Here is a 6995-nt window from a genome sequence, read left to right as displayed (position 1 = left end):
CATCAGAGTATTTTCCAATGAGTCGGCTCTTTGCATCAGGTGGCCAAAGTAATGAAGTTTTTACACATTATATATATTTACACATTAGATGTATAAGATTATATATATTTATATGTTATATATATATACTCATATATAAACATATATATATATATATATAACATATAAACAGACGATATATATTCTAATTGTTGAATATAATTGTGCTTATAGATTTTAGCCATTTTCTTTTGGTCTGATTAAAAGCATTCCCCAACTTGGTCACTGTTCCTCTCCATAGCTAAGAAAGATTGAGACTCATATTAGCAATAATTCATTAAGTCATAGCTGACCCACAGTTATTCTGATTTCACATGGTGGCCGGATCCACTGGATTATATTATCCACATAGGTTCAAGAGAAGCTTTTTTATTACTCCCTCCTCCTTGCTGCCCCACATCAAGGGTTCAGTCATTATCTAAATTATGCTACTCATTTCTTACAGACAAGAGAGTCATGAGAATCTGAATATATTTTACCTAAGAATATTGCTTGTCTCAAAATAGTTAGAATTCAAAAAATAATGCTATATTTATAATAGAAACTATTTTTGCAAATAGCAGAAATTTTGTCTATCAGTTTGTTTTCCTTAGGATTATCAAAGAAAGTGCTGAGTGATGGATATGTTCTTCTTTTAACTCATAGCCTGTATTAATACTTTGCTTCATGTGCAGAAATCCCTTAAAATCTGTGACAGGTAAAAGAGCTTTATGGGCTCTGAGTGAATCAATTTGAAATTGGAATACTTTATTTCATGTTAAGGGGGAAATGGCTTGATCTCCCTATATGTCTAAATCCTTTTTTGTTATCAAATAAATATCATGGTATATGAATTCACAGAGGAAAAATATATTGGTGTAGAATTTTCTGCTTGGAAAGTGGAAATCACAAAGGTATAATGTCTTTCATATCTTATCAAGGATACATGGTGTCAAAACATGACATTACTCATGGTATTAATGTTGACTAAGAGGTTAAGATGGTGTTTGACAGGCTGTTCCTCAAAACCCATAACCTAGTCTAATCATGTGAAAAATTCAAGCCCCAACTGAGGGATACTGTACAAAATTCCTGAAGAGCACTTTAAAAAACAGTCAAGATTATTAAAATAAAGGAAAGTCTGAGAAACTTTCACAACCTAGAAGAGACTAAGGAAACATGATGAGTAAATGTAATGTGGTATCCAAGATGGAATCCTAGAATAAAAAAGGGACATTGGGTAGAAACTAAGGAAATCTGAATAAAGCAAAGACTTTAGCTAATACTAGTATATCAGAATTGGTTCATTAATTGTGACAAATGTACCATATTAAACTACAATGCTAACAATAGAGGAACCTGGGTGTGGAGCACATGGAATCTCCCCTCAACTTTTCTATAAATCTACAACTATCCTAAAATAAATACTTGATTTAAAAAATCCCAAGAATGAAAAACCCTAAAACTAATTCACCCTGAAACTTCAAAGAAAGGAATGGTAAGATCTCATTCCTACTTAATCAACAATCATTGTGTTTCACTCAGGCATATTAGAGAAATGAAGTCCAAATATGAACACAATTTACAGAACTGAGGTCTTTTCTGAAATGGTTAGTCTATTGGACATGATGTATATGTTACTTTGATAGATGTTACTAACCAGACAGAGAAATTATCTGTGGAGAAAGAAGAGTTTAGAGCCTTCCTGCAACTATGATCTTGAGAAATTTAATATAGTAATTAAATTCAAAATGAAATTTCTCTCTTGACTCTTCCTTTTTAGAGGCCATGTGACAAGGTTTACTTGTAAGGAGAAAGAAGGGCAACAGCTGAGGAGTCATGTTCTCAGTGACAGCTGATTTGCCTGTGAGCAGATCTCCAAGTGTTCTTCATGCTTAACTGTATCATTTGCTGTATAAGTTTTTTTGAGGCTTACCAAAGTTCAGGGGAATGGTAGAGAAGGGATAAATTCACTACTAAAGATGGATCGTCACATCTGACCTTCTAAACCCTTTGTATTTTTTTTTTTTTTAACTACACGGTCAAGATTTGATACACATCAATCTTTTTCTTATGTAATGGTGTATGTTTTTAGGTTCTTTTGGACTAAGATAAAGTATTTGTTTTCTATTTGGAAATTTAGAGCCTGGGAAACGAGAGGAAGCAGTATTTCCCCTTCTCTGCCCTGGTCCTTATAATAGCTTAACAAGCTCACCTACTGACCAGGGGACCCCAGGGATTTATTTATCACACATACTGATCACCTATAATATGCTAGGCACTTTTATAACAGCATTCATTAGGGCTTACTGGGTGAACAAGATGGATTTGGTTCCTGTTCTCTTGGAGTTTTGCTGGAGAAGGGGGCTGTGAAAAACAGTAATCAGGTAAACGAAAGGATGGCAAATTTTCACAAGTGATGAAGAAAACCAAGTGCTGTGAAAATAATTATTTGAAGTGGAGTGGACACCCACTTTTATATCTGAGGAGATGCCATTTTAGCTTAAAAGGAGACCATTTTCTTGTACTTCATTTATACTTTTAGATTTTCTGAAACTTAGAGCAGAAGAAGTAATGATGTTGTAAAATTTGCAATTATGTGGAATTTAACCACTTACAAAATGACTCCAAAGTGTAAAATGTGTATATCCTTCAAATCTGCAATGCTAATTCTTCACAATTAGTAATGACTCTCCACCCTGGTTGGATATTGAAATTGTTTGTGGAGATTTTATTAAATTCCCATGCCTGGGTTCAAGAAATTCTTTCTTGAATTTGGTCTAATGGATCTGGTGTGGGGAAGGGGCAGCAGAGCATGGGCAGCAGTATTTTTTTAAAAGTTCCACAGATGATTCTGTGTAAAGCTAGTTTTGAGAAACACTAGCCATAGTCAAATATTCATGCATATGAACCAAGATCCTGTACAAGGGTATTATTACAGCATTGTTTCTAACAGGAAAAAGATCACAACAAAAATGCGTATCAATGAATATTGGTTAAATTGACATGGTCCATGTGGTGGTTTTCTATGCAGTTCCATGGGATAAGGAAAGATCTGTAAGAAATGAAAATAGCAAGTTGCAGAATATGATACCATATATGTAAATATATCCACAAAAATCTACATAATTACCTACGCATATATAAATACATGTCTAGGTTGATTCCTGTTCAGACAGGTGAGAAATGACTTAAAGGGACTGCAGTAATTTCAAGGGACTTCTCCAAAGGCCCAGCAGGTAAAGAATCTGCCTGCAATGCAGGAGACGCAAGGGATGCAGGCTTGATCCCTGGGTTGGGAAGACCCCCTGGAGAAGGACATGGCAACCTACTCCAGTATTCTTGCTGGGAAAATCCCATGATAGAGGAGCCTGGCTGGCTACAATCCATGGGGTTGCAAAGAGTCAGATGTGACTGAAATGACTGAGTATACACAGAGAGCTCAAGCCGAGTGCGGATGGAGGGATCGTAGAGAAAGATTAGGAAGACCACTTCCCATTACACCTCTTCTGAACACTGAAGCAGGTTATCATAATTTAGGATATGACTTGAAAGATGATATTCCTGTGCTTCTCAAAATGCTCATGGCTGTGTATGTTGCAGAAGAAAGGTAATAGTTTAGAGGGGCTTGAGATCTGCAAAGAGAAGCTACAGAGACTCACTTTTACAATCTCATTTGTTGGGATGCTCTCTTTAATGGCACTGTTCCTTCCTCTCTATGCTTTCTCATTTGTGCCTGAACTGTGGATCTCGGGGATACATACTCTACACACACACACACACACACACACACACACCTACAAGGACACACATATACACATCTTTCTTCAGCAACCAAACATAGCCCTGAAGAATTAGATCATGCTAAGAGCTTCTTACTACTTATCAAAGGAGATGAGTTTTGAATGCTTATAATATTCTCTAGGAGTGAAAGAGTGGAAGAGACTTGGGAATTTTGAAGTACTAGAGAATGAAATGACAAAAAATTGTAATAAAAGTTGTAATGGACCTAGCTCTTGGACTTTTATTTTTTGATGTTTTGGAGAAAGAGAAATGAATAAAATGTAGAAATGATTGTTTGGGCTGGATTTCTTTAACTGGCACGACTGAAGTGACTTAGCATGCATACATGCATGCATTGGAGAAGGAAATGGTAATCCACTCCAGTGTTCTTGCCTGGAGAATCCCAGGGACAGAGGAGCCTGGTGGGCTGCCGTCTATGGGGTCGCATAGAGTCGGACACAACTGAAGTGACTTAGCAGCAGCAGCAGCAGCAGCCTCAGCGCTCAGTGTTGTGGCTGATTTATGTTAGATGCTCAAAATTTACAATGAATAGATAATTTTGGATAATAACGTAATAATTAAATTAGTTTTATTTGAAACCACAGGGAAAAACAAAGTGACTTCTATAAAATCAGTTTAGTTAAAAATGTGTCAACTAGCAAGTGAGTAAACGCAACAACCTTCAGCAGGATTTTTGGATTTCTGTTTTATATTAGAGATGGGAGCTAATTTGGTACACCTATTTCTTAGGTTTAGGTTGCATTATTGCTGAATTCAGAGTCAAATCTTTCCTTAAGCTATGGACAGAGAGTAAAGATATGCTTTATATTCTTGTTTTGATGATAATACAGTATACAGAGCCTATTATGTGTATTAGAACTGGGTTTATAGCAAGCTGTTCTTAAAGAGAAATTACTCACTCTAGACATAGAATGGGTAAAAATGGTATTACTTATGAGTCTTGAAAAACTGTGTGTGTGTTTAGTTACTGGGTCATGTCTGACTCTTTGCAACCCCATGGGCTGCATCATGCCAGGCTCCCCTGTCCTTCACTTTCTCCAGGAGTTGTAATCAAATTAGGTAAAAAATATATTCTCAGGAAATTTTATTCAACAAACATTTATTACATATTTAACATGTCTTGTGTACCATGTTGGGCACTCTGAATACAGTTGGGAGCAAAAACTTGAGGTTATAGTCTGTTAATGGAGAAAAGCACTGGTGCATCATCCACAGAAATCTAAAATTATACTGAGATGGGTATTTGAAAGAGTATATAAGCAGGGTTATGAGAACATGGAGTTGGAAAAACTTGAGGGTATCAGTGAGGTCTTCCCTAAGGAAAGGATAATTAGGTTGAGAACAGGAAGAGAGGCAGTAATACATGAAGGGAGCAGGGATGAAGATTCGAGCCAACAGAAAAGGCAGTGCACAAGCCATCATAACAAGGGTTGCCATACACAACAACGAAATATCTGTAAAAATAAATATTACAGCAAATGACAAAAGTTAAATGGGGGCTATAATTAAAAAGAAATTGAAAGTGGCCCCATCAATTGTCCTGCATAATAAATCAAAAAGACATTTGAATTTCAAAGATTTGCCTTCTTGGCTGAGTCTGTATCTGCAAAGTAACTTACAAATCCCATCTGTCCAGCCAACTGGAATAAAAGTAGGTGACAGAAAACTCAGAGAAATCTTGAGAATGCAAAGTGTGTAATGGATTTTGCTTATCTTTATTCTTGTGGAAAGGAGGTGAAGTGAAAGTCACTCAGTTGTGTCCTACTCTTTGCGACCTCATGGACTACACAGTCCATGGAATTCTCCAGGCCAGAATGCTGGAGTGGGTAGCTATTCCCTTCTCCAGGGAATTTTCCCAATCCAGCAATCGAACCCAGGTTTTCCGCATTGCAGGTGGATTATTTATCACCTGAACCACCAGGGAGGCCCTGTGGAAAGGAGGAGAGAGGTAATATTACTCCAGCTTCATTGCAAGGACTTTGAAAAAGACACATTGACCTCATCAGCTCCCAAAACTTGATATGTTTTCATGCCTCCTACCAATTATTTTGCCCAAGTAATCAGAAAGGTTTTTTTTTGTGTGTGTGTTCCCTGAAGATATAATTCCTCAAAAGTATAGATAATTATTTTATATTTCCCCACATATAGGGACCATTAAAAGTTTTAGTAAAGTCTTGTTGAATTAGAATGGAATTTGTTGTCATAACTCCCTTATACAGTCCTGAAGAAAATTTGCTAATTAATTGAGTACAATTGGCTCTTCATATCTATGGGTTCTGAATCCTCGGATTCAATCAACTGTGGATCAAAAATATTTGAAAAAAATTCTAGAAATTTTCAAAAAGCAAAACTTGAACTTGCTGCATGACAGCAACATTTTTGGAGAAGGAAACAGCAACCCTCCCCAGCATTCTTGCTTGGTAAATCCCATGGACAGAGGAGCCTGGTGGGCTACAGTCAATGAGGTCACAGAAAATTCTGACATGACTTAGCCACTAAACAACACAGCAACAATTTACATAGCCTCTCCATTGAATTAGGTTTTATCAGTAATCTAGAGGTGATTTAAAATATATGGGAGGATGCACGTAGGTTATATGCAAATTGTTGCTGTTCAGTCATGAAGCTGTGTCCGACTCTTTGTGACCCTATGGACTGCAGCACACCAGGCTGTGATGTACGCGAATAACACACCATTTTATAGGAGACTGAAGCATCTACAGAGTTTGGTATCTTTGGAGAAGGAGGGGTTCCTGAGTCATTCTCCCTTGGAGACTGAAAGATGACTGTATGTAGTAAACAATAATTGTGAAAATTTTAATTTCTTCGTATGAAATGTCTTTTTCATTTGTGATAACTATGTTTTGGTGTAACAAAGTACTGTATTAGGTTTAGAAGTTTGCCTCAATTTCCTTTGTTATGCCTCTTTAGGTAAAATAAGAATTAGCTTGGATGTGTGAAGAATTACTGTGTGTACGTGTGTGGGTAAAGAGCACAATGTTAGTAATAGTTATTTCTGAGTGATAAAAGTATGAATGAGTTTCCTTTTGCTAACGTATATTTTCTATTTTTCTTCTGTGGTTGCAGTTTGTTTATGTAATACATAAATGATAAAATAATTAAAAAAGCCAACAATAAGGATTTGATATGGGTACAATACAAAGAATCCACAT

The sequence above is a fragment of the Dama dama genome, chromosome 8 (genome assembly GCF_033118175.1).
Source record: "Dama dama isolate Ldn47 chromosome 8, ASM3311817v1, whole genome shotgun sequence".
Classification (NCBI taxonomy): domain Eukaryota; kingdom Metazoa; phylum Chordata; class Mammalia; order Artiodactyla; family Cervidae; genus Dama; species Dama dama.
This window is presented reverse-complemented; position numbering follows the sequence as displayed.